Here is a 26,470-nt window from a genome sequence, read left to right on the forward strand (position 1 = left end):
AGTCTTAGAGTTTCTATACTAGTCACATACTACCGTCATTTAAAAAATTCACGGAGCTTCATTTTAGGAATTGTTTTCATAGCCGATGGCATTTTCTTTAGAATTCCATTAATAGTGGCTGATAAATATTCATCCCCTTTATGGATTTGATTTTGCGAAACAGCAGTTGTTTGGAATCCAATTTGATAGATAAAGGTGAGTGGAGGTGACCCAGCTATGTAGTACTGGTTTTGATTTTTTTAAAAAAGGTGAGACTGTGTGTTATATGATTTGCCAGCCTGTTTGGGGGACAATTCCAGAAAAGGGGATGTGTGGACATTTTGAGCAATGGCATCACTGTTGGAATAAGTTTGTGGAGTCCTGGTTTGAAGGAAAATAAGTAACAGTCATCTGAAATGTAAACATTCTAGTTTAACCCACATGTCAGAAATGCCAGTGTTGTCAAACGCCCATGTCAAGTTCTAATGCCTAAGAGTCTAGTAAGAAACTTAGATGATTTTTAGGCCCATACTAGCTCCTTTTTCAAAGCAGCCACAGGATGAGAGAAAGAACTGCTATTAGAAGAATGGGGGAAATGTTTCTGGATAAAATAGCAGAAAGTTGGTAACCCTATCCACCCTTTTCTTGGGAAATACTTAGGAAAATACAAGAACAAAAAACTGCAAAATTTAGTTAGGAAATTTTGTACCCCAACTAACCCTTCAGTTCAGGAGCTGAGAGGATTCTAAAAGCAGCCAACCACATGCTCAGTGAGAGGATCCAAGAAGAAAACTTCTGTCCTCTCCATCAACAAGCCTCAGATGAGGAGAGATCTCTCCTCCTCAGATGATAAACAAATAAACAAGAAGCAATGGGGACCCTTGATGAGAGTCTGCAACAGAGAACAGAAAGAACAATGCTCTAGCAACAGGTGTCCAGGGTTCTGCCTTAATTACCCTAAACTAACCTGGGGAAGATGGAAGTCAGAGTTCAGAATCTTGCTTTTGTTTTGTACACCTTTATAGAAATGTAAACATCAGTCTCATTAACTTACACTCACACCTGGCCTGTTTTGAAATGCTCCATGGCATTTCCCTGACAACTGCATTTAAAGACTTTTCAATTGCATAATTACACTCTTTTGGTAAATTACCATCTTGAGCAAAGATCCATGTGGAAAGAAAAGGACTGTTGGGCAAGTGCTTCCTGGGGAAGTGCTGTTGTACTGTAATAGGAATCTTTTTGGAAGTAAACATTTATTTTAGAAAATAGAAACATGTGGCCACAAAATAATTACCCAAGAATTCAACAAAGACCCCAGCCTAGAAAGCCTTTAGCTGGCCTACTCTGCCCTCACAGCTACACATAACAAAAACAATTCATTCCACCGTGCCTAAGCCACCCTTTTCTCAGGCTGAGCTCTAATGCCTCTTGGATGTGGCATTTCCAAGGAAGTGGGAGATATGCAAATACACAGGTGGATGAATTGTCCGACCTCAACAAGCCAGTCATCTGCCTCACCTCAACAGCTGAGCTTCTTAAAACTCTTTTTCCCTGGGGCTTTTAGATCACACTTAACTGAGGAAGTGCTGAACCCTGACGTGTCCTCCTGAACAGGCAGTTATTCACAGAAACCAACATCAGGGGGTTTCAAATTTCATCTCCCCGGAACTGCCTCCAGATTAAATTGTCCTCAGTTAACAGTCAAAAGCTGCCTCTACCTGCCAGTCCTAAATGCTCCACCTGGGATGAGGGACCCAGCTGTGCTCTTTTCTGCCTCTCACATCTTCAGAAGTAATAAAGCCTCAGCGCTTGGAATCTAGCTGATGAGGCAGCAGGAAAATTAGAAACCATTTCCTAGCCTATAGCGGTGCTGGACCCAACAAATGCTAACGAGAGCAAAAAGTTGTGGCTGCACACTTCAGTCAGCAGCCAGGAAGGGCAAGGCCTGGAGAGCCTTGACTGAGAAAGGGGCATTTAAAAATAGTTATCTTGCTTCCCAGAACTCCTATTTTAAAGGGGGCATCTCTGTTAATTGAAGGTTGTTTAAAATCTGATCTTCTCCCTTAAAAACAAAACAAACAACTTAGAAATGCATCAAGCAGATTCCCTAGAGACCAACATAACCCAGAAAATGTACTAACGCAAAGCCTCAGCAGCTGAGTTTTTATTTGTGCCTAGCTTCATAAAGCCAAACCCCTAAGGGGTCTGAACCTAGGGTTCATTTATTCCTAATAAGCTCAGTTCCAGGGGTGCTGTCAGCCTCCAGCTAATGACAACACTGCCAGCAGCTGGGGTAGCTGGATTGCAAAGAAGAGTGAGGATCTGAGATAAGAAATATAAGTGTTGATTCATGTCAGCATTTATTAATGTCCAGACCCCACATCTTCTAACAGTTCATTCAGTATGGATTCTCTAATCCCCCTAAAAGAGAGCACTTCTTGGTGCTAATCAAGATGGCACTGGAGACAGAGGCAGAAATAGGCACTTCCATGCAGCTTCCCCTTCACCAACCACAGATCCAGTGTTACAGCCACTCAAATGAGCTGGGCCTGGCCCACAGGATACACAGGGGGACTGCCCAGTGTCACACTACAAAATGGCTGTCTCCTGGTCCCAAGAGACATCAACCCAGATGGTAAGTCATGAACTCATATTTTACTCTCTTCCCAGAGATGTGGTTTCCTCCCTGAGGAATCCAAGCCCACCACACCCATGTGAAGCAAAGGATCTGGGTCAGCAACGTAGCTGCAAGTCTGGTCAGCTTGGCCTTGTAATGCAGCCACCCTATCACAGGCCTTGCTCAAATCACCTTCCCTGGGCTCCCAGACTGAGTAATTCAGGTGGTCCTCCCTATTCTCTTGGTCAGCCCCATCTATAGCAAAAGTGAAGCATTTCCAAAACGATGTGAGCAGTGGAGATGATGATAAAGGAACAGAGTGAAGTTAATGGCCCAAGGGATTGGTTCTCTCTAGATGGGCCTGGGTTGCTTCCCTAACAGAACATGAAGAGGGGTTTTTCTGGCTGAGGGTACATCAGAAGCAGACAAGGGGACATTCTTGGTAGAAATAGCAGGGTAGACACACTATGTGTAGGAGGCTTTTCTGATTTCTGGGTCCTATCTGTCTCCAGTCTAGTCTAAGTACAGAGCCTTATACTCTAGGAAGTACTGGGGTCTCACTTTCCACTAAACCCAGGATTCTGTAGCCTGACTCACAGAATCAAATCTCCAGTTTGGACCTCTCCTTGGTCTTGAATCTGAAGAACCATTGTCTATTCAACATCTCCACTTAAACATTTCAAATGATTATTGAATTCAACCCATCAAAAATGAAACTTATGATATTCTTTCCAAACCTGGCTCTCTTCCTATGAAATCTCCATGGACGTGCCGTCACTTTAGCCAGAAACTAGGAGTTGTCTTTGACATATTACTCTCCCTCACCCCTGATATCCAATTGATCATGGGATCCTGTAGATGTTATCTCCCAAATGTCTTTCAAATATACCCTCCTCGCCATCTCTACAGACACTCTCTCTAGTCCATGCGGTCGTTATCTGGAACCCAAGCTACTGCCATTGACTCCTCTTTGGTCTTCCTATTTTCACCCTAGCTTCTCTGCATTCAATTCTCCACAGAGTAGCCAGAGTGACCTCTCTGTAGTACAGATCTGATAGATCACTCCCATACTTATGCCCTTCAATTGCTTCCCATGGCTCTCAGGACAAAAGCCAATTCCTTGGCTTGGTTTATAAGGTGGTCCATAGACTGGCTCCTACCTACCTCTCCAGGCCCACCTGCTCCTCTCCAGACACATCAACTTTTCTAGGCTCCTCACAGGCGCTGTGCTTAGCTCCCACCACAGGAAGTTTACATACCCAGCTCCCTCTCCCTGAAGTGCTCTCCTCTCTCTGCTTCACAGTCACTACTTTAGGGGCTCCTCTCTGACCTCCTGACCAGGCAAGTTGCCCTGTTACATGCTCTGGTAAAGATCATGTGTCTCCCTTTCAGAGTCCTTACCACAGTCAGTTTCTGTTTGTTTGTATGATTATTTGATTAGTGTCTCTCTCTTCCAGTTTGCTATAAGCTCCATGAAGTCCATTTTTGCTCATTAAAGTGTCTCCTGTACAATGATGCATAGTTGGCATTCAAAAATTGTTGAAGAAATTTATTGAATTAAGTGCTAGAGGCAATAAAACAATGTCTACAGAATCTTGAAGGAAAAATGTTATGATCCAAGAGATTGCTTTAAGTTTTAATTTTACTTGGAATGCTTCACACCGTCCTTGCTTAGAAAAATTAAAATCCTACAGTTGACATTAACAGGGTCTTTGACCACTATCCACCCCCAACACCACACACACACACAAACACACTCGAACAAGCACACACACAAAATACCTATTCCTTACTTAAGAGATAACTACTGTTGAAAATGTGGTATGTAGTCTTTCAGAATTTTCTCTATACTTTTACATATATACACATGTACCCAGAAAAATACTTAATACTAGTTTATGAGAATGAGGGTAAGGTCCTCAAGAATTTTCAACTTGGATAGGATGTCTTTTACTTGGGAAGACAACGAAAAGACATTTCCAGATACACAAGCACTAAAGAAATATACCACCCATGTATCCTTTAAAAAAAACTTTTGAAAAATTATTTCATCCAAGGGAAGATAAAAAGTGTGATAACAAAGGATTCATCTTCACACAGTTTAGACTAAAGAGTTGTACTGTATGTTTTCAGATGAGGTCTATGGTCAGAGGACAGCTTTCTTTACCACGTTTCTCATTATTTTTCCCTTTTTGTTTCCACACCTTCTAGTTTCAGGAAATTGGGTACTGAGCCATATTCCTTACTCCCCAGTGACTGCTAATTTTGTCTAATAACATCATAAAATAATAATAATGCTGTTTCAGTCCTTGCTAATAACGATCAAACTCCATATGGCTAGGATGCTGCCCCAGGAGAATTGCTAGAAAAATCTCTTTTCTCTTTTCTCCACAGAAGCTTAGCTATAGGAAGAACATATTGTTCATTTCATTACCAAGGAAATTGAGATAAGATTAGCTGCTTTAAAACTCATAAAGCTTTTTTAAGTGGTAAAAAATAACAAGCCAGATGCTGTCTGTCATTACACTTTTTCTGTTATCATTTTTCATCTAGTATCTATGAAGGTATCTGTGTAATTGATACTTAAAACCAATATACAAGTGAATTATATTTTAAATATATATATATAAATACCCCAAAATGTTAACAATTACTATATGTCAATTTAATTTTTCATTTAAACAAATAATATTATATGAGAAGAATGGAGCAATGGGTAAGACAGGCAAGAAAGGGTGGTAGAATTTTGGCTGCTTTATCTCTATTTTATACTTTATAATAATTTACAATTTCTATGAATTTGAACATTTCTCATACTTTTGGGTTCACTGCCATTAAGCTATTTGTAATATTCCTTTGTAATATTCTTAAATTTGCCTGCATCAGTAGTTTTCTCCTCTGTTTCATTCTTGACGTATTTCTTTGTGGCTTCTGCCTTTTTTTCCCTTAAGTAATTCTGCCAGAGATTTGTCGGATTCCTAATGCTTTAAAAAAAAAAAAAAAAACCTTTTAGTTTTGATACCTTTACTGTAACTTTTTTCCCTAGGTCATTAATTTTTGTCTCTTGTTGATTATTTTCTTTCTTCTATGTTTTTGGAAGTTTATTCTATTCTTTTTAACTTCATAATTTGGATGCTAAGCTTATTTATTTTCAGCGTTCTTTTCCAATACAAGCATAATAAGCTATAAATTTCCCTTTAAGTACCACATACATTCTAGACAATAAATTTCCCTCTGAGTACCACTAACTACCACACATCTTAATACGTAGTATTTATTTCTTTGTTGTTCAGTTCTAAGTGCAAATCAGTCCCGTAAGCAATACCTACAATCTGTATATTGTTAGCAGTTTACAACAAACACAATCTGTCACAGTCTATTCCTGATCTAAATTTTCCAATAATTCCCAAACAAGAAGCCATGCAGTACTAAATAGCACTAATGGTATTATATATAAGTACTAACCTGAGTATAAACTCTGTCTTTAAGATCTAAATACAAAGACTGGCCAAACAGGCTAAGACCACACACCCTGTGAAGTTGCCAATCCACTAATTTGGTAAATAACCTAATTACTTTCTCCCATCATGAATAAAAGTCTTTCATACACATCCTTGGGAAGTTATTTTCCTGATTGTATCTCAGGTATACATCTGTACATCTGTTCATGTATGCAAGTCTTTAATAACAATTTGGCTAGCGCTCAATATAGTTACTGCTTTTTGCTTTAGCACATATTCTTCAATACCCATTATTTCTGACATTTGGATTATTTAGAAATAAGTGTTACAGTATACAAACGTGAGTTTTCTTAAGTTATCTTTTTGGCGTTTAATTTCCGAACTTGTTAGCTTTGCAGTCATTAAATATGATCTGAATAATACCCAATCATTAGATTTGTAAAGACTTGCTTGCTTAACTACCTAGAATCAATTTTTATAAATGTTCCATGAGAATTTAATACAAATATATATTTGCTGTTTGTTGGGTGAGGTGCTTTATGTGCCCATTAGAACAGGCTTGCTGTTTGTATTGTTCAAATCCTCTGTGTTTATATTGATTTCTTTTTTTATCTGCTTGATCAAATATTGAGAGGTGTATTAAAATCTAATACTTTGATTACAGCTCTATTTCTTCTTGGTGTTTTATCACCAATCTGTAATTAGGTGCATTCCAGATTAAAACTGTTGTATCTTCCTCTTAAACTTTAACTAATACTTAAACCCTTCTTCATCTCTAGTAAAGCCCTTTTGCCTTAAAGCTTATTTCATCTGACAATAATATGCATAGCAATGCAAATTTTCTTTTGGTGACTATCTGTCTGCCTACATTTTTTTCTCATGCCTTTACTATCAACCATTCTGTGTTCTTATGTTTTAGATGTGTTTCATGTAAACAGTTGTTTGTTGGGTGGATTTTTTTTTTTTAATTCAGTGCGACAAGCTTTGTCTTTTGAATAAAGAGTTCAATTTATGGAAGTTTATTGTATTAATATACTTTCTAATGTTGTCCCTCCTATCATTCTTTCATATCTATCTATGGAGGGGTTTCAAACTAAATTCCTATCTTCCTTCTGGGGCTCTGATTAAACATATATTGGAGCTTCTCTTTCTATTATCCATGTCCCTTAATTTTCTTATATTTGCCATCTTCATGTCTCCCTACAAGAAATTCTAGGAAATTTATTTAAATCTATCTTCCAACTTGCTAAATCTCTCCTCAACTGTATCAAATCTGCTATTTAATCAATCCATTAGTTTTCTAATTTTCATCATTATATTTTTTATTTCTAGAAATTCTGTTTGTTTCTTTTACAGATCTGAGAATATATTGCTCCTTCATATACTTTCAATGACCTCTCTTTAATTTCTTTAAACATTGAACATACTTTTTAAAAATATTCTATCACTGATAATTTTAACATATGCAGCATTTGATGGTCTAATTTGATGGTTGTTGGTTTCTGCTGACTCTCCTTCGCATCTTGTTTTGTCGTGGGTTCAGTGATTTATACCTGTAAGCTCATATTCCTTGGAACTTTATCTGTGGAATTCATTGAGGTCTGAGTGTAAAGCAAGTCTTGTCTAAGATAATTTACATTTGCTCCTGCCAAGTATGTGAGGACACAACTCATCCAGAACCACTTTAAGTTAAATTTGCAAATTGGGGTTTTGTAGGCCAAACAATAGCATGAATTCCAGGCTAAAATCTTTTCAAGTATAAGCTATGGCTTAGGAATTCATAGGGAGAGTTTTTTCTTTGCCCTTCAACCTGGCCCACCAACAGCGCAGGTTTTTTCCTAGCTTTGCCTCTACCCGAAGTATACTGCCTTCCAGGGAGTCTCAGCTTTATTGAGAGGGAGTGTTCTTTGACCTTCCATCTGTTCAAACCCCTCTCTTATCTCTGCACTGGTAAGGGTTTCTCTGAACGTCTACTCTGCCATGTTGCCAGAATCTGAAACTTTTAATATTTTTTTGTATTTCAATTTTCTACAAAGAACATGTTTTACCTTTATGATTTTAAAATCAGATATTTTCCCCAAAGAGGTATATACCATTTTGGATATGACATATGATCATAGCAACACTGAAGAAAATACATCCAAAAAAGATTAAAAGAAAATATGCCAGGGACTTCCCTGGTGGCACAGTGGTTAAGAATCCACCTGCCAATGCAGGGGACATGGGTTTGATCCCTGGTCCAGGAAGATCCCACATGCTGTGGAGCAACTAAGCCTGTGCACCACAACTACTGAGCCTGCACTCTAGAGCCCGTGAGCCATAACTACTGAGCCCGCGTGCCACAACTACGGAAGCCTGCACACCTAGAGCCCATGCTCTGCAACAAGAGAAGCCACCACAATAAGAAGCCCGCACACTGCAATGAAGAGTAGCCCCCACTCACCACAACTAGACAAAGCTTGCACACAGCAATGAAGACCCAATGCAGCCAAAAATAAAATAAATAAATAAATATACAAACAAACAATAAAAGGAATGAGCATCTTGTAATTTAAAAAAAAAAAAGGAAATATGCCAAGATATATTCTAGGTATAAGAATTACAGAGAATTTTTCTTTCTATTTTTCTGTATTTTCCAAATTTTTTATATAAAACAAATATTTATATTAGAGCAGGAAAATGACAAAAATCTTTTAAGAGAAAGAATGAGATTAAGAGACAGAAAATGGTATCGTATCAAGAAACCATTCATGTATGTACCCCTCTAGAAAATTATTAAGCTATATTTTAGTTAGAAAAATCCATTTCTAACAATATTAACTCAAAAAGTTACTTCAATTTGACCTTGGTTATGGTCTCAGCATATCTTCCCACTAGGTCCAGATCATCCTGAAATCAGAACAGTTCTTTTCTAATGCATTTATAATGACACACACTGAAACCAAGGAACATCTACTGCATGAGGAAGATGTCAGTGCAGATAAATAGCCCAAACCTTTAATTCTCTACAGAAATACTATGCTTAGATCATAGAATAAGCATAGTCTCCTTTCCTTTTGATTCCACAGCTCTGGGAAATCCTAATAGTCAAACTAGCAAGATTCTGAACTGGCATTGATCACACTGAGCCCTGTTTTTGTATTTTCCTGGAATGCAAGTTTCAGCCTTCAATTTATACAAAGGGAGAAAAATGGAAACAGAGTATACCAAAACTTAATGGGAAGCAGCAAAAGCAGTTCTAAGAGGGAAGTTTATAGTGGTAAATATCTACATTAAAAAAAGAAATATCTCAAATTATGCCTCAAGGAACTAGAAAAAGAAGAACAAACTAAGCCCAAATTAGCAGAAGGAAGAAAATAAACATTAGAACAGAAATAAATGAAATAGAGAATATGATAACAATAGAATAGATTAACAAAACTAAAAGTTGGTTATTTGAAAAGATAAACAAAATTGAAAATCCTTTAGCTGGACTAACCAAAAAAAGGAGAGAGGACTCCAGTAAATAAAATTATAAATGGAAAAGGAGATATTACAACAGATAAGACAGAAATACAAAGAATCACAAATGACTACTATGAACAATCATAGGCCAACAAATTGGACAACCTAGAAAAAAAAAAAGGATAAATTCCTAATACATACAACCTACCAAGACTGAATTCTGAAGAAACAGAAAATCAGAACAGATAATAACAAGTACGGAGATTGAATCAGTAATTAAAAATCTCCCAACAAAGAAATGCCCAGGACCAGATGGTTTCACTGGTGAACTCTACCAAACATTTAAAAAAAAAAAAAAAATTAATGCCAATCCTTCTCAAACTCTTCCAAAAAATTAAAGAGAAGGGAGTACACCCAAACTCATTTTATGAAGCCAGCATTACCAAAGCCAGATGACACTGTAAGAAAACTATAGGCCAATATCCTTGGTGAATATAGATGCAAAAATTCTCAACAAAATACTAGCAAACCAAATTCAACAGTTCACTAAAATGATCATGCACCATCAAGTAGAAGTTTTCCCTGGAGTACAAGGATGGTTCAACACATTCAAATCAACAAATGTAATATATCACATTAATAGAAAGAAAAATAAAAATTACATGATCACCTCAATAGATGGAGAAAAAGTATTTGACAAAAATCAACAACTATTCATGATAAAAAAAAAAAAAGAAAAACCTCTCAACACCACAACATAATAAAAGTCATACATGACAAGCCCACAGCTAACATCATATTAAAGGGTGAAATGTTGGAAGCTTTACCTCTAGGATCGGGAATAAGACAAAGGTGCTGACTCTCACCATTCCTGTTCAACATAGGGCTAGAGTCCTAGCCAGAGCAATCAGGCGAGAAAAAAATAATGAAAATAACAAACATCCAAATTGTCTGTTTGCAGATGATATATTATCTATAGAAAACCCTAAAGACTCCACCAAAAAACTGTTCAAACTAACAAACAAATTCAGTAAAGTTTCAGGATACAAAATCAATATCCAAAAATCAGTTGTGCTTCCATATACTAAAAATTAACCATCTGAAAAAGAAATGAAGAAAATGATCCCATTCACAATAGCACCAAAAACAATAAAATACTTAGAAATAAATTTAACCGAGGGGAAAGAGCTATCCACTAAAAACTATAAGACGCTGATAAAAAAAAAATGAAGACAGTATAAACGAATGAAAACATATCCCATATTCATGGCTCAGAAAAATTAATATTGTTAACATGTCTGTACTACCCAAAGCCACCCAAAGATTCAATGCGGAGCTTCCGGGAAGATGGCAGAACAGTAAGAAGCGGAGACCACCTTCCACCCCACAGATACACCAGAAATACATCTACACGTGGAACAACTACAGAACACCTACTGAACGCTGGCTGAAGACTTCAGACCTCCCAAAAGGCAAGAAACCCCCCCCCCCCACGTACCTGGGTAGGGCAAAAGAAAAAAGAATAAACAGAGACAAAAGGATAGCGACGGGACCTGCACCAGTGGGAGGGAGCTGTGAAGGAGGAAAGGTTTCCACACACTTAGGAAGCCCATTCGCGGGAGGTGGCGGAGGGGGAAGCTTCGGAGCCGCGGAGGAGAGCACAGCAACAGGGGTGCGGAGGGCAAAGCGGAAAGATTCCCGCACAGAGGATCGGTGCCGACCAGCACTCACCAGCCCGATAGGCTTGTCTGCTCACCGGCCAGGACTGGCGTGGGCTAGTAGCTGAGGCTTGGGCTTGGGAGCTTACACCCCAGGGAGAGCACTGGGGTTGGCGGTGTGAACAAAGCCTGCAGGGGGTTAGTGCGCCACGGCTAGCCGGGAGGGAGTCCGGGGAAAAGTCTGGACCTGCCGAAGAGGCAAGAGACTTTTTCTTACCTCTTTGTATCCTGGTGCGCGAGGAGAGGGGATTAAGAGCACTGCTTAAAGGAGCTCCAGAGACGGCGTGAGCCGCGGCTAAAAGCACAGACCCCAGAGACAGGCATGAGATGCTAAGGCTGCTGCTGGCGCCACCAAGAAGCCTGTGTGCGAGCACAGGTCACTCTCCACACCCCTCTTCCGCGGAGCCTGTGCAGCCCGCCACTGCCAGGGTCCCGGGATCCAGGGACAACTCCCCCGGAAGAACGCACGGCGTGCCTCAGGCTGGTGCAACGTCATGTTGGCCTCTGCCACCGCAGGCTCGCCCCGCACTCTGTGCCCCCCCCCACCCCGGCCTGAGTGAGCCAGAGCCGCCAAATTAGCGGCTCCTTTAGCCCTGTCCTGTCTGAGCAAAGAACAGACGTCCTCCGGCGACCTACACGCAGAGGCGGGGCCAAATCCAAAGCTAAGCCCCTGGGAGCTGTGAGAACAAAGAAGAGAAAGGGAAATCTCTCCCAGCAGCCTCAGAAACAGCGGATTAAAGCTCCACAATCAACTTGATGTACCCTGCATCTGTGGAATACCTGAATAGACAACGAATCATCCCAAATTGAGGAGATGGACTTTGAGAGCAAGATTTATGATTTTTTCCCCTTTTCCACTTTTTGTGAGTGTGTATGTATATGCTTCTGTGTGAGATTTTGTCTGTATAGCTTTGCTTCCACCATTTGTCCTAGGGTTCTCTCCGTTTTTTGTTTTTGTTTTTTTTAATAATTTTTTATTTTAAAAACTTTATTTTACTTTATAGTCTTTCCTTCCTTCCTTCCTTCCCTCCTTTAGACAACGAATCATCCCAAATTGAGGAGGTGGACTTTGAGAGCAAGATTTATGACTTTTTCCCCTTTTCCTCTTTTTGTGAGTGTGTATGTGTATGCTTCTGAGTGAGATTTTGCCTGTATAGCTTTGCTTCCACCATTTGTCCTAGGGTTCTATCCGTCCGTTTTTTTTTTTTAATTTTTTTTCTTTTTTTCTTAATAATTATCTTTTATTTTAATAACTTTATTATATTTTATCTTACTTTATTTTATTTTACTTTATCTTCTTTCTTTTTTTTCCTTCCTTCCTTCCCTCCTGCCTTCCTTCCTCCCTCCCTCCCTCCTTTCTTTCCTTCTTTCCTTCTTTCTTTCTTTCTACTTCTACTAATTCTTTCTTTCTACTTTTTCTCCCTTTTATTCTGAGCCGTGTGGATGAAAGGCTCTTGGTGCTGCAGCCAGGAGTCAGTGCTGTGCCTCTGAGGTGGGAGAGCCAACTTCAGGACACTGGTTCACAAGAGACCTCCCAGCTCCACATAATATCAAACGGCGAAAATCTCCCAGAGATCTCCATCTCAACACCAGCACCCAGCTTCACTCAATGACCAGCAATCTACAGTGCTGGACACCCTATGCCAAACAACTAGCAAAACAGGAACACAACCCCACCCATTAGCAGAGAGGCTGCCTAAAATCATAATAAGTCCACAGACACCACAAAACACACCAGCAGACGTGGACCTGCCCACCAGAAAGACAAGATCCAGCCTCATCCACCAGAACACAGGCACCAGTCCCCTCCACCAGGAAGCCTACACAACCCACTGAACCAACCTTAGCCACTGGGGACAGACACCAAAAACAACGGGAACTATGAACCTGCAGCCTTCAAAAAGGAGACCCCAAACACAGTGGGATAAGCAAAATGAGAAGACAGAAAAATACACAGCAGATGAAGGAGCAAGATAAAAACGCACCATGCCTAACAAATGAAGAGGAAATAGGCAGTCTACCTGAAATAGAATTCAGAATAATGATAGTAAAGATGATCCAAAACCTTGGAAATAGAATAGACAAAATGCAAGAAACATTTAACAAGGACCTAGAAGAACTAAAGATGAAACAAACAACGATGAACAACACAATAAATGAAATTAAAAATACTCAAGATGGGATCAATAGCAGAATAACTGAGGCAGAAGAACAGATAAGTGACCTGGAAGATAAGATAGTGGAAATAACTACTGCAGAGCAGAATAAAGAAAAAAGAATGAAAAGGACTGAGGACAGTCTCAGAGACCTCTGGGACAACATTAAACACACCAACATTCGAACTATAGGGGTTCCAGAAGAAGAAGAGAAAAAGAAAGGGACTGAGAAAATATTTGAAGAGATTATAGTTGAAAACTTCCCTAATATGGGAAAGGAAATAGTTAATCAAGTCCAGGAAGCACAGAGCGTCCCATACAGGATAAATCCAAGGAGAAATACGCAAGACACATATTAATCAAACTGTCAAAAATTAAATACAAAGAAAGCATATTAAAAGCAGCAAGGGAAAAATAACACACAAGGGAATCCCCATAAGGTTAAAAGCTGATCTTTCAGCAGAAACTCTGCAGGCCAGAAGGGACTGGCAGGACATATTTAAAGTGATGAAGGAGAAAAACCTGCAACCAAGATTACTCTACCCAGCAAGGATCTCATTCAGATTCGATGGAGAAATTAAAAACTAAATATCCACATGCAAAAATTAACTTAAAATAGATTAAAGACTAATATGTAAGACCTGAAACTGTAAAACTCCTAGAAGAAAACAAGGGGGTGACCTTGACACTGGTCTTGGCAATGATATTTTTGGGTACAACACCAAAGGCACAAGCAATAAAAGCAAAAATAAACAAAAGGGCTACATCAAACTAAAAATCTTCTGCACGGCAAATGAAATGATTAGCAAAATGAAAAGGCAGCCTACAGAATGGGAGAAAATATCTGCAAACCCTATATCTGATAAGGGATTAATATTCAAAATATGTAATGAACTCAAGCCAAAATCTATATCTCTCTCTATATATATAAAACCCAATTCAAAATGGGCAAAGGACCCAAATAGACAATTTCCAAAGAAGATATACAAATGGCCAGCAAGTACATGAAAAGGTGCTCAACATTACTAATCATTGGGGAAATGCAAATCAAAACCACAGTGAGATATCAACTCACATCTGTTAGAATGGCTATTATCAAAAAGACAAGAGATAAGTGCTGGTGAAAAAGGAACACTTGTGCACTGTTGGTGGAAATGTAAATTGGTATAGCCACTATGGAAAATAGTAAGGAGGTTCCTCAAAAAATTAAAAATAGAACTGCATATGATCCAGCAATCCCACCTTTGGGTATATATCCAAAGGAAATGAAATCATTATCTCAGAGACATATCTCAGACATATCTCAGAGACAGACATAGCTGTACTTCCATGTTCTTTGCAGCATTATTTACAATAGTCAGGACATGGAAACAACCTAACCGTTTGTCACAGGTGAATGGATAAAGAAGTTGTGAGATATAAATACACACACACACACACACACACACACACACAATGGAATATTATTCAACCATAAAAATTAAGGAAATTCCACCATTTGCAGCAACATGGATAAACTCTGAATGTGCTATGCTAAATGAAATAAGTCATATGGAGAAAGGCAAATACTGTATGATCTCACTTACATATGGAATCTAAAAAAGCAAAACTCATAGACACAGAGAGTTGATTGGTGTTTATAGGAGAAGGGTGGGGGATGAGTGAAGGTGGTCAAAGAGTATAAAGTTCCAGTTATAAGAGGAATAAGTTTTGGGGGTCTAATGTACTGCATGATGACTATAGTTAACAATACAGTATTGTATACTTGAAAGTTGCTAAGAGAGTTAATTTAAAAAGTTACTTTATACACACACGCACACACAAAAGAGTAACCATATAAGGTGATGGATGTGTTAACTAGCCTTATTGTAGTAATCATTTTGCAGTATATATGTATATCCTATCATCATGTACACCTTAAACTTACATAATGTTATATGACATTTATATCTCAATAAAACTGGGGAAAATTTTTCTGTGTTATTCCATATTGATATAGGGCTGGCTGTAGCTTTATTATTTTTTCTGAACCATTCTATCATATAGTAATATATTTCTGGACATTGGAAGGGTCTGATTCATATATAATTAACTACTATCTGTATTTCTCTTTCTGTGACTCCCTCCTCACTTGTTCTCCTGCTCTCACTTGCCATTGGCTGGTTCCCTTTTGGTCTCTTCCTTAGACACCCCTAGCCCACCCCGCTCCAGACTCAGCACTGAGCACCCTTATCTTCATCTTAAATTCCCAGGGTCTAACACAGTGCCTAAACTGCAGAAGGCCTTCAATAAATGTCTGGTGGAAGGCAGAGGGGAATCTCATGGTTATATGAACTTCAGTGGCAGCTGTAAGATTGTTTTCCCCTTAACATACGTACAAATAATTCCCCAGTGCAGCTATCCTCAAACTCCACCATCACAGAAACATGCGTTTTTTTAATGGCCTGTTGTTTGAGATCTTTATTAATAATAAAATGCAACAAGGCCAGAAGCCATGACAGAAGCAACAAGTCAGCGTGGTTTCACTCATGGCTGCCTTACCTCTAATGAATTAAACTAGGCAGACAACTGGGAGAGAACTATGAGGCTGGATTCAATTCACAATAGTCCAAACAAATGCTTGAGATTGTGTTTGCTGGGCACCGGGAATGTAGGAATAGGCCAGCTGAAGTCTAGAGGCAGGTCCAAGTAGAATAACAGGCAGGAGGGAGCAGCCTCAATGTGGGGAGTGGGGTCTGCCTAGAAAGTCGTTAGAGCTTCCAATAACACTAAGTATGCAAAAGGCTTGGTGAACTAAAAAGCCTTAAGCAAACCTTGGGGGTTATTATTATTGTAGAAAGAAAATGTTTGTGAACTTCTGGAGAAATTGTCACCCCATCCAGGATTCAGGTGGGGCTGGCCCCGATCAGCTATGGCTGGAGGGAAAGCAAAGACCCAGGTTGTCTTTGAGAGGCTTCAGACTTTGTGCTCATCTAAGCTGCCACCCGCCTGACGGAAACAGATTTCATGTATAATTCACATCATGGAGAGCGATCACAACAAATACCACAAGTGCTCTCAGGGATTGTGAGTCAATTGGGTTGTGCTCCCTTAGCCCTGGTTAGCTTCCCCTCAGAAACCTGAGCACTAAGCAGGTGAATCTTCCACAGTCCGCCCCCCACCTCCCCTTTCTTTTTAAAGACACCTGAAAGAGCAATGAGCCAGAAATCAGTCCTTCAGGGCCCAAGGAGTGCTCTGCTTTCAAATGCTTAACCAGCACACCAGGGTGATGAGGAAACAGAAGGCGTAAAACTGCTTCCACAAGCAGAGCTGCTCTGGGAATTCTCTCAGCTCCACGGCTCCCTCCCTCACAGCTCTTAGCTAGTTTTTTAAAGACAAAGACTAAACAGACAGACGATTCCTTAACAGCCAATGCTTTATTTGTTCAACATGAATATGGGAGTTTAGCATAGACAGAGGGAATTAAAGAGGTTTGCATTTGTAGTCTTCCAGTGGATGGATACAATTTGAGCTCAAAAAGAGTGAGGGAGAAAGACCGCAAAAGAAAACAGGAGAGGTCTAACCCTCCAATAATTGGTCTTTGCCCAGATATGTGCTCAAGATGTTCTCAATAGGAATTTTAAATATTGGATACTGACAAATTAGTAAAGATCCTTTACTCCTCGCCTACAAAAATCGCATCCACATTGCCACAGCCTCTCCCTAAAGGACCACTAAAGACCACACACATCTTAGTGAAAGAAGGGACCACCCAAAGAAAGAGGTTAAAAAGACTTGTTTGGAGATAAAAGATGACAAACAGTTTGGCAAGGATGACAGCCAAGGTCCCTTCCTCACACTGTACATTCTTCTATAAGCTTGTCCTTGTCCTCTCACTGTGTCCCTCTATCACTGATGTTGTGGTCATCTGACCAAAGAAAGCCCAAGCACCTTTGTTTGGTTTTCAAGTGCCTCCTTGGGCAGATCCTGCACTGACTTTTCTAGCCTTTTCTCACATGGACCATGGAACCACATTGCCTGGTGCTAAATCTTGCGTCTGCTACTTACTAGTGGTGACCTTGGAAAGTCAGTGGGGTTTCTGTGCCTCAGGATAATATAATATTTCACAAGTGCTGTCTTGACCCAGTTTTGAGATCATGGCTAAAAAAGCTCTCAATCCCCTTTTGCAGCATTTTGCTAAACCCACACTCCAACTGTTTCCCTTATGGGGCTCTAACATTCCTGGGCTATAACATACATACCACAACTGCCAGAGGCCTGACACCAAACTTCAAAGGACGGCGCCTTCTTCCTTGCACTTGCAGAATCATGAAAAAATATCCAATCCACGTGAAGCCTGGGAAACCTAGCTAACCCCACCTGCTTGTCATACACGTTAGCCATCTCCTACAGTTCCAGCTGTCACTCTTTCCCCTGGAGTGACCCCTTGTTGCTCTTGTGGCTCTGTGTGGCAGCCTTTTCTCTTTGGGAGCTGTGAGTAATAAAAAGTTCTGCCTTCCATCTATTCACGGATCACGGTCTTGCATCCTGCCATTATCTGAACGTAACAAATGTTAAAATAAGAAAACTTAGTTTCCTCACCTGTAAAATGAGGATATTAATTATTATTGGTTGTAACTACCTCACAGCAATGTCACAAGAATTAAAGGGGTTATTATTGCTAAAGTGCTTAGAAGCTATACTAGTATGTTATATAAAGAAAAGAAAAGAAGTCATCAAATCTAACTACGGGAGGCTGCATGGACTCAGTATGTATATTCCATCTCTGCTGCTTCCTCCAAGATTACTGTTTTTCCTATCCATGCTTTTTTCTGTCCAAACCCTTCCTATTCCTTAAGTTCCAGTTTATTTTTTATTTTTATTTTTTTTAAACATCTTTATTGGGGTATAATTGCTTTACAATTGTGTGTTAGTTTCTGCTTTATAACAAAGTGAATCAGTTATACATATACATATGTTCCCATATGTCTTCCCTCTTGCGTCTCCCTCCCTCCCACTCTCCCTATCCCACCCCTCCAGGCTGTCACAAAGCACCAAGCTAATATCCCTGTGCCTTGCGGCTGCTTCCCCCTAGCTATCTACCTTACTACGTTTGTTAGTGTGTATATGTCCATGACTCTCTCTCGCCCTGTCAAAGCTCACCCTTCCCCCTCCCCATATCCTCAAGTCCGTTCTCCAGTAGGTCTGCGTCTTTATTCCTGTCTTACCCCTAGGTTCTTCATGACATTTTTTTTCCCCTTAAATTCCATATATATGCGTTAGCATACGGTATTTGTCTTTTTCTTTCTGACTTACTTCACTCCGTATGACAGACTCTAGGTCTATCCATCTCATTACAAATAGCTCAATTTCATTTCTTTTTAAGGCTGAGTAATATTCCATTGTATATATGTGCCACATCTTCTTTATCCATTCATCCGATGATGGGCGCTTAGGTTGTTTCCATCTCTGGGCTATTGTAAATAGAGCTGCAATGAACATTTTGGTACATGACTCTTTTTGAATTATGGTTTTCTCAGGGTATATGCCCAGTAGTGGGATTGCTGGGTCATATGGTAATTCTATTTGTAGTTTTTTAAGGAACCTCCATACTGTTCTCCATAGTGGCTGAACCAATTCACATTCCCACCAGCAGTGCAAGAGTGTTCCCTTTTCTCCACACCCTCTCCAGCATTTATTGTTTCTAGATTTTTTGATGATGGCCATTCTGACTGGTGTGAGATGATATCTCATTGTAGTTTTGATTTGCATTTCTCTAATGATTAATGATGTTGAGCATTCTTTCATGTGTTTGTTGGCATTCTGTATATCTTCTTTGGAGAAATGTCTATTTAGGTCTTCTGACCATTTTTGGATTGGGTTGTTTGTTTTTTTGTTATTGAGCTGCATGAGCTGCTTGTAAATTTTGGAGATTAATCCTTTGTCAGTTGCTTCATTTGCAAATATTTTCTCCCATTGTGAGGGTTGTCTTTTGGTCTTGATTATGGTTTCCTTTGCTGTGCAAAAGCTTTGAAGTTTCATTAGGTCCCATTTGTTTATTTTTGTTTTTATTTCCATTACTCTAGGAGGTGGGTCAGAAAGGATCTTGCTGTGATTTATGTCATAGAGTGTTCTGCCTATGTTTTCCTCTAAGAGTTTGATAGTTTCTGGCCTTACATTTAGGTCTTTAATCCATTTTGAGCTTATTTTTGTGTATGGTGTTAGGGAGTGATCTAATCTCATACTTTTACATGTACCTGTCCAGTTTTCCCAGCACCATTTATTGAAGAGGCTGTCCTTTCTCCACTGTACATTCCTGCCACCTTTATCAAAGATAAGGTGTCCATATGTGCGTGGGTTTATCTCTGGGCTTTCTATCCTGTTCCATTGATCTATCTTTCTGTTTTTGTGCCAGTACCATACTGTCTTGATTACTGTAGCTTTGTAGTATAGTCTGAAGTCAGGGAGCCTGATTCCTCCAGCTCCTTTTCTCGTTCTCAAGATTGCTTTGGCTATTCGGGGTCTTTTGTGTTTCCATACAAATTGTGAAATTTTTTGTTCTAGTTCTGTGAAAAATGCCAGTGGTAGTTTGATAGGGATTGCATTGAATCTGTAGATTGCTTTGGGTAGTAGAGTCATTTTCACAATGTTGATTCTTCCCATCCAAGAACATGGTATATCTCTCCATCTATTTGTATCATCTTTAATTTCTTTTATCAGTGTCTTATAATTTTCTGCATACAGGTCTTTCGTCTCCTTAGGTAGGTTTATTCCTAGATATTTTATTCTTTTTGTTGCAATGGTAAATGGAAGTGTTTTCTTGATTTCACTTTCAGATTTTTCATCATTAGTATATAGGAATGCCAGAGATTTCTGTGCATTAACTTTGTATCCTGCTACTTTACCAAATTCATTGATTAGCTCTAGTAGTTTTCTGGTAGCATCTTTAGGATTCTCTATGTATAGTATCATGTCATCTGCAAACAGTGACAGCTTTACTTCTTCTTTTCCGATTTGGATTCCTTTTATTTCCTTTTCTTCTCTGATTGCTGTGGCTAAAACTTCCAAAACTATGTTGAATAAGAGTGGTGAGAGTGGGCAACCTTGTCTTGTTCCTGATCTTAGTGGAAATGCTTTCAGTTTTTCACCATTGAGGATGATGTTTGCTGTGGGCTTGTCATATATGGCCTTTATTATGTTGAGGAAGGTTCCCTCTATGCCTATTTTCTGCAGTGTTTTTAGCATAAATGGGTGTTGAATTTTGTCGAAAGCTTTCTCTGCATCTATTGAGATGATCATATGGTTTTTCTCCTTCAATTTGTTAATATGGTTTATCACATTGATAGATTTGCGTATATTGAAGAATCCTTGCATTCCTGGAATAAACCCCACTTGATCATGGTGTATGATCCTTTTAATGTGCTGTTGGATTCTGTTTGCTAGTATTTTGTTGAGGATTTTTGCATCTATGTTCATCAGTGATATTGGCCTGTAGTTTTCTTTCTTTGTGACATCCTTGTCTGGTTTTGGTATCAAGGTGATGGTGGCCTCGTAGAAGGAATTTGGGAGTGTTCCTCCCTCTGCTATATTTTGGAAGAGTTTGAGAAGGATAGGTGTTAGCTCTTCTCTAAACGTTTGATAGAATTCACCTGTGAAGCCATCTGGTCCTGGGCTTTTGTTTGTTGGAAGATTTTTAATGACAGTTTCAATTTCAGTGCTTGTGATTGGTCTGTTAATATTTTCTATTTCTTCCTGATTCAGTCTTGGCAGGTTGTGCATTTCTAAGAATTTGTCCATTTCTTCCAGATTGTCCATTTTATTGGCATAGAGTTGCTTGTAGTAATCTCTTATGATTTTTTTTATTTCTGCAGTGTCAGTTGTTACTTCTCCTTTTTCATTTCTAATTCTATTGATTTGAGTCTTCTCCCTTTTTTTCTTGATGAGTCTGGCTAGTGGTTTATCTATTTTGTTTATCTTCTCAAAGAACCAGCTTTTAGTTTTATTGATCTTTGCTATCGTTTCCTTCATTTCTTTTTCATTTATTTCTGATCTGATTTTTATGATTTCTTTCCTTCTGCTAGCTTTGGGGTTTTTTTGTTCTTCTTTCTCTAATTGCTTGAGGTGCAAGGTTAGGTTGTTTATTCGAGATGTTTCCTGCTTCTTAAGGTGGGCTTGTATTGCTATAATTAAGTTCCAGTTTAAATGCCATATCTTTAGGTCAACTGGGTTGTATTTCTTTTGCTCTGATTAGCTCCTTCTCAGAAACCTGAGCTCCAGGCTGGTGAGTCTCCAGCAATCCTCCCTTAACTTCTTTTTAAAGATATTTTAAGGAGTAATTGTGCCAACAACGATGATCCTTGATTTTGACAACAGAAGTCACCTGTCCCTCTATTTAACTCTCATAGCACCTAATTCTCCGTTACATAAAGTCATGGACCTTTGAAGCTGAAAGAGAGCCAAAGGTCAGCGCATTCAAGTGGAAGCCTATCTACAACAACCCAGGGCGTGGCCCGCCAGCCTCTGCTCAAGAACTACAGACATTCAATCCACCCTTGTAGCTCTGACCTTGGAAGAAGGCTGGTGCTGCAGAAAGTCGCCCAGTGCCACTAAAGCTTTAAAAGGTCTCATGCTTTTCTCTTCTCCTTACCCAAATCCTGGTTCTACCTTCACTCAATAAAATTCTAGAGTAGAGACTGCAAAATGGCAGCTTACAGGGCCAAATCTCTGTTTTGTTTATCCTTTGTAGTGATTTTCCTCTACATAGTGTTTTCTTAATTTGTAAAATTAACTGCCAACACAAAAAAATTGAGAGGTTTCATGTAAACTTCTGTATTTCTGATTCCTCTTTAAAAACTGAAGGATATGATTATGTTGAACCTGTAATTTCAGGAGACAATTATCACCTGGGGTGGAGTAGGGGCTGCCCCTAAGAAGGGCCCTGTGCCCTCCACAGTTCTCACCCATCCCTATCGCTTCCCTGACCCAGGGTACTTCTGCTCGGCTATGTCACCTAATTGTTTCTTATGAACACTTGAGTTTGAAACGTTTGCCCTTGAGAGTCTGGCTAGTACATACCACATCTACTTGCACACTCAAATCCAAAACATAACTCAGGGAATACATGTGAGAGGAGCATGTTTCTTCCTCCTTTGTTGCTAAAAAAATTTCCATTCAAAATGGAGAAAACCACAGAGACACTGTTGAAACCCTCAATTTCTAGGAACTGGGGAGAATATTTTGATGGAGCCATAAACAACAACCCAGGAATACCCACATCCTGCCCAGACAATCATCCTAGACCTTCATCCTACCCTGTCCTGCCCCTCCTAAGGGAGCTCTGCACAACCACACAGTGTTAAGCAGAAAACTAGGACAATGGGATTAGAGATGTAGGCTGGATGGAAATTGTATCAAAAATCTCATCCTCATGTTGTTTTCTATCTGGGTTACAATTAAACAAATATAATAAATTTTCTGCTTTAGCCAGAAACACTTACAGATTTAGCTTTCTGGAACAGACACTAACTGCATTAGAAAGATGGGAATGTAATTTGGAGAGGGAAAGAAAAAAAGATTTGAACTCAAAGGGAAAAAAATAAACTATTCACAAACTTAAAATGGGGGTTGGGAGAAACCAGTGACTTCACAAAGGCACCTAGAAGCTACCTCCAGTGGCAAAGTGCCCCTCACAGAACCCCAGTGCATTTCCTTGGAACCCCAGGGTTCTAGAAGAAACGTTTGTGAAATGCTGCAGTTAAAACAGCAATGGCAGCAGTTGTGCTGAGTGAGGCCAAAGCATCTGACAAGAATTAGACACCCAAGCAAAGCAGCTGAGAGCAGCTGAGGAGAATAACCCTGCTGTATCAGACACACGCTTCCAATATTCCATTGCTACAAATGCCACCTACAGATCTGAATGCAAATACAGATGCCTTGACTTACTCAATGGAGCAAATGACTTCTCTGAGCCTTGGTTTCCTCATTTATAATAATATTACCTACGTGAGAGGGCAACAGTGAAGATCAAATGAGGAAAGCGCTTAAATGTTCTATCTGGCCACCAGCTCTCAATAAATCTTGGCTAGTAATTATAATTATTATTGCTAGTGTTAGCAGGAACTGTAGCATGTTTGGATTAAAGAGAGTAACTTGTTGCTTATCTTGTGGTTTAAAGGCATATTTTCATCTATTCTCTGCTTTAACAATCCACAATCATAATGTCAGGGTCTCTCTCTTTTTGTCCCCTGACCTTTCCCTAAACTGACCGACAAATGTGGAAGTGTCTACTCTTGATGGTTCATGATTTTTGTTTCAGCCACGAGTTTGCTATCTGAGAGATGAGCTTCTGCTTTTAAATCTGGGGGTGGGGTGGGGAATAAAAGGTAGGAGATGAAGCCCCTTATACTGTCTTATGTCTTTTGAAGTTTCTTTTCTGAAGTCATTTAAACTCTTTGACTCTATCTCTCCAAGCACGCATGAGAAAAAATATGGGGTATTCTAGTCTGGCTTAACAATAAAGAACTTTTCTGAGGCCAGCTACAAGCACTGCTACTCCTTAATGTGACGCTTGCACTGCATTTTCAGTGCCTGTCCTGTTAAACAAAACTTTTGAGCACCAGTCTTAAAAAGCATATCCTTGCTCTTCAGTGGGGTTCTGTTGTTATAGTTCACTGAGAACAGAAACCCGTAGGATATTATAGAATCATGTTTGGGGATCTGGAAACGATCTGGGAGACTGCAGATTTAATAGTTTTTAAAAAGTAAGGCCCGGAAAGATCATAGAAAATAAGATCATATGTCTTATCAGAGGCAAAGCCAAGACTAGAACCAAATCTCCTTAGTTTGGGTTCAGGGCTCTTTCCATTACCCCCATTCAGATAGAGAATGGTCAGGATTTCCTATTTTCCCCAAACATGCATTTACTCCCAGTTTGCTCCTGGGCACCTCGGAGGCAACCCTTGGCCATCACTGTCCGCCCCAGCTCTGTGGCGCTGAGAGCTGCCCAGCGACTTCCTGCAGCTCCTATTTTCCCATCGCTACACTGGTGCTGACATTTTCCAGAGAGCCACAGTTCTCTAGCCCCACATTCTTTGTCCAAATGGAAATGGAAATCTGTATTTTTGACTCCTAAAAGAAAGGTTAAAAGCCCTGAGGTTTATTTTCCCTGGTCTCTTCAGGGTGCTAATCAGCAGACAGCCTTGGAACTGCAGCGTTTGGATCCCTGCAGGCCTCTGCCACCTGCTGTGGCTACAGATATTTTGAAGTAAAGAAAAAAGCTACCTGGGGCTTCCCTGGTGGCGCAGTGGTTGAGAATCTGCCTGCTAATGCAGGGGACACGGGTTCGAGCCCTGGTCTGGGAGGATCCCACATGCCGCGGAGCAACTAGGCCCGTGAGCCACAACTACTGAGCCTGCGCGTCTGGAGCCTGTGCTCCGCAACAAGAGGCTGCAATAGTCAGAGGCCCACGCACCACGATGAAGAGTGGCCCCTGCTTGCCACAACTAGAGAAAGCCCTCGCACAGAAACGAAGACCCAACACAGCAAAAATAAATAAATAAAATTACTAAACTCCTACCCCCAACATCTTCTTAAAAAAAAAAGAAAAGAAAAGAAAAGAAAAAAGCTACCTGGTTTTGCATCTAAAAAGCTGGAATTCCCAGAAATGGGGAGTCTGTTTCCTGAGGAGACTGTCCTCCTGAGGAAATGAAGAGGCTCTCTCACTGAGAGCAAGAGGAAGGACCAGAAAAGGGAGAGGGGCTAAAAAAACAAAACAAAACAAAACAAAACTGAGAAATTGAAACTAAGACAAGAAAAGGCACAGGAGAAAGGAGACGAGGAAAACAGCCATATCAAAACAGGAAGAAATGAGAAAGCTGAAAAGTAAAAGTGGGAGCTGGTGAGGCTCACATAGCAGAAAGAGCATCAAGAACAAAGATGACAGCTCTTCCATAGAAAGGACCATTGGTCTCTAACACAGTGGGTCTTAAGTATAGCAGAATATGCCACCCCTAAATATGCCACTTCGGCATAAGGATCATCTTGAGTGAAGGCAGTTGAGAAGAAGCAGATACAAGAAAAGCTCTCTGTCCTCCCCCTATTTGTCTAAAAGCAAGACACTCCCCCCACCACCCCGTCCCAGCCAGGAGGGACAAAAGTTAATCACCAGAGACAATATACACACAATCTACACACAATCACCAGAGGAATCTACACACAAACCATGCTAATACTAGCCCTTATCTTCCATTAGTTTCTCCACATATTTGCCTTCCCACAATTTGCCACTCTACAAACTCAAAGTCCTTTTCCTTTGCCTTGTCACTTTACTAAAAATTTACTGTTCTTTTGTTAAGATACTATATAAGCCCAAGTTCTAACAACCCCTTTGAGTTTACTCATTGCTAAGTGTTCACTTGTATTCAATCAATTCAGATGCTAGTAAACTACTGTTTGTTTTCTCTTGTTAATCAGTCTTCTGTCAGTCTAATTTATAAGGCCCCAGTCAATGACCCTAACATGGTGCTATAGACAATGTTCGTGTCCCCACAAAATTCATATGTTGAAATTTAGCCCCCATTACGATGGTATTAGGAGGTAGGGCCTTGGGGAGGTGATTAGAACATGAGAATAGAGCCCTCATGAATGGGGTTAATGCCCTGATAAAAGAGACCCTAGAAGGCTTCCCCCACCTCTTCTACCAAGTGAGGACACAGCAAAAAGATGACCATCAACAGACACTGAATCTTCTGGTGCCCCAATCTTGGACTTCCCAGCTTCTAGAACTGCGAGAAATTTCTGTTGTTTATAATCCACCCAGTCTATGGTATTCTGTTATAGCAGTCTGAATGAACTGAGGCAGGTGGATAGAGACAAAAAGAATTTTTCTTCTCCTATAGGCCACACCAGCCAGGGATAGTGGTCCAGCCTTAAAGACAGAAAGGCGGGCTTCCCTGGTGGCACAGTGGTTGAGAGTCTGCCTGCCGATCCAGAGGACACGGGTTCGTGCTCCGGTCTAGGAAGATCCCACATGCCACGGAGCGGCTGGGCCCATGAGCCGTGGCCGCTGAGCCTGCGCGTCCGGAGCCTGTGCTCCGCAACGGGAGAGGCCACAGC

This window comes from Delphinapterus leucas, chromosome 2, assembly GCF_059928025.1.
Source record: "Delphinapterus leucas isolate spDelLeu-1000000601 "Yukka" chromosome 2, BTC_Dleu_Yukka2, whole genome shotgun sequence".
In the NCBI taxonomy this organism is placed as follows: domain Eukaryota; kingdom Metazoa; phylum Chordata; class Mammalia; order Artiodactyla; family Monodontidae; genus Delphinapterus; species Delphinapterus leucas.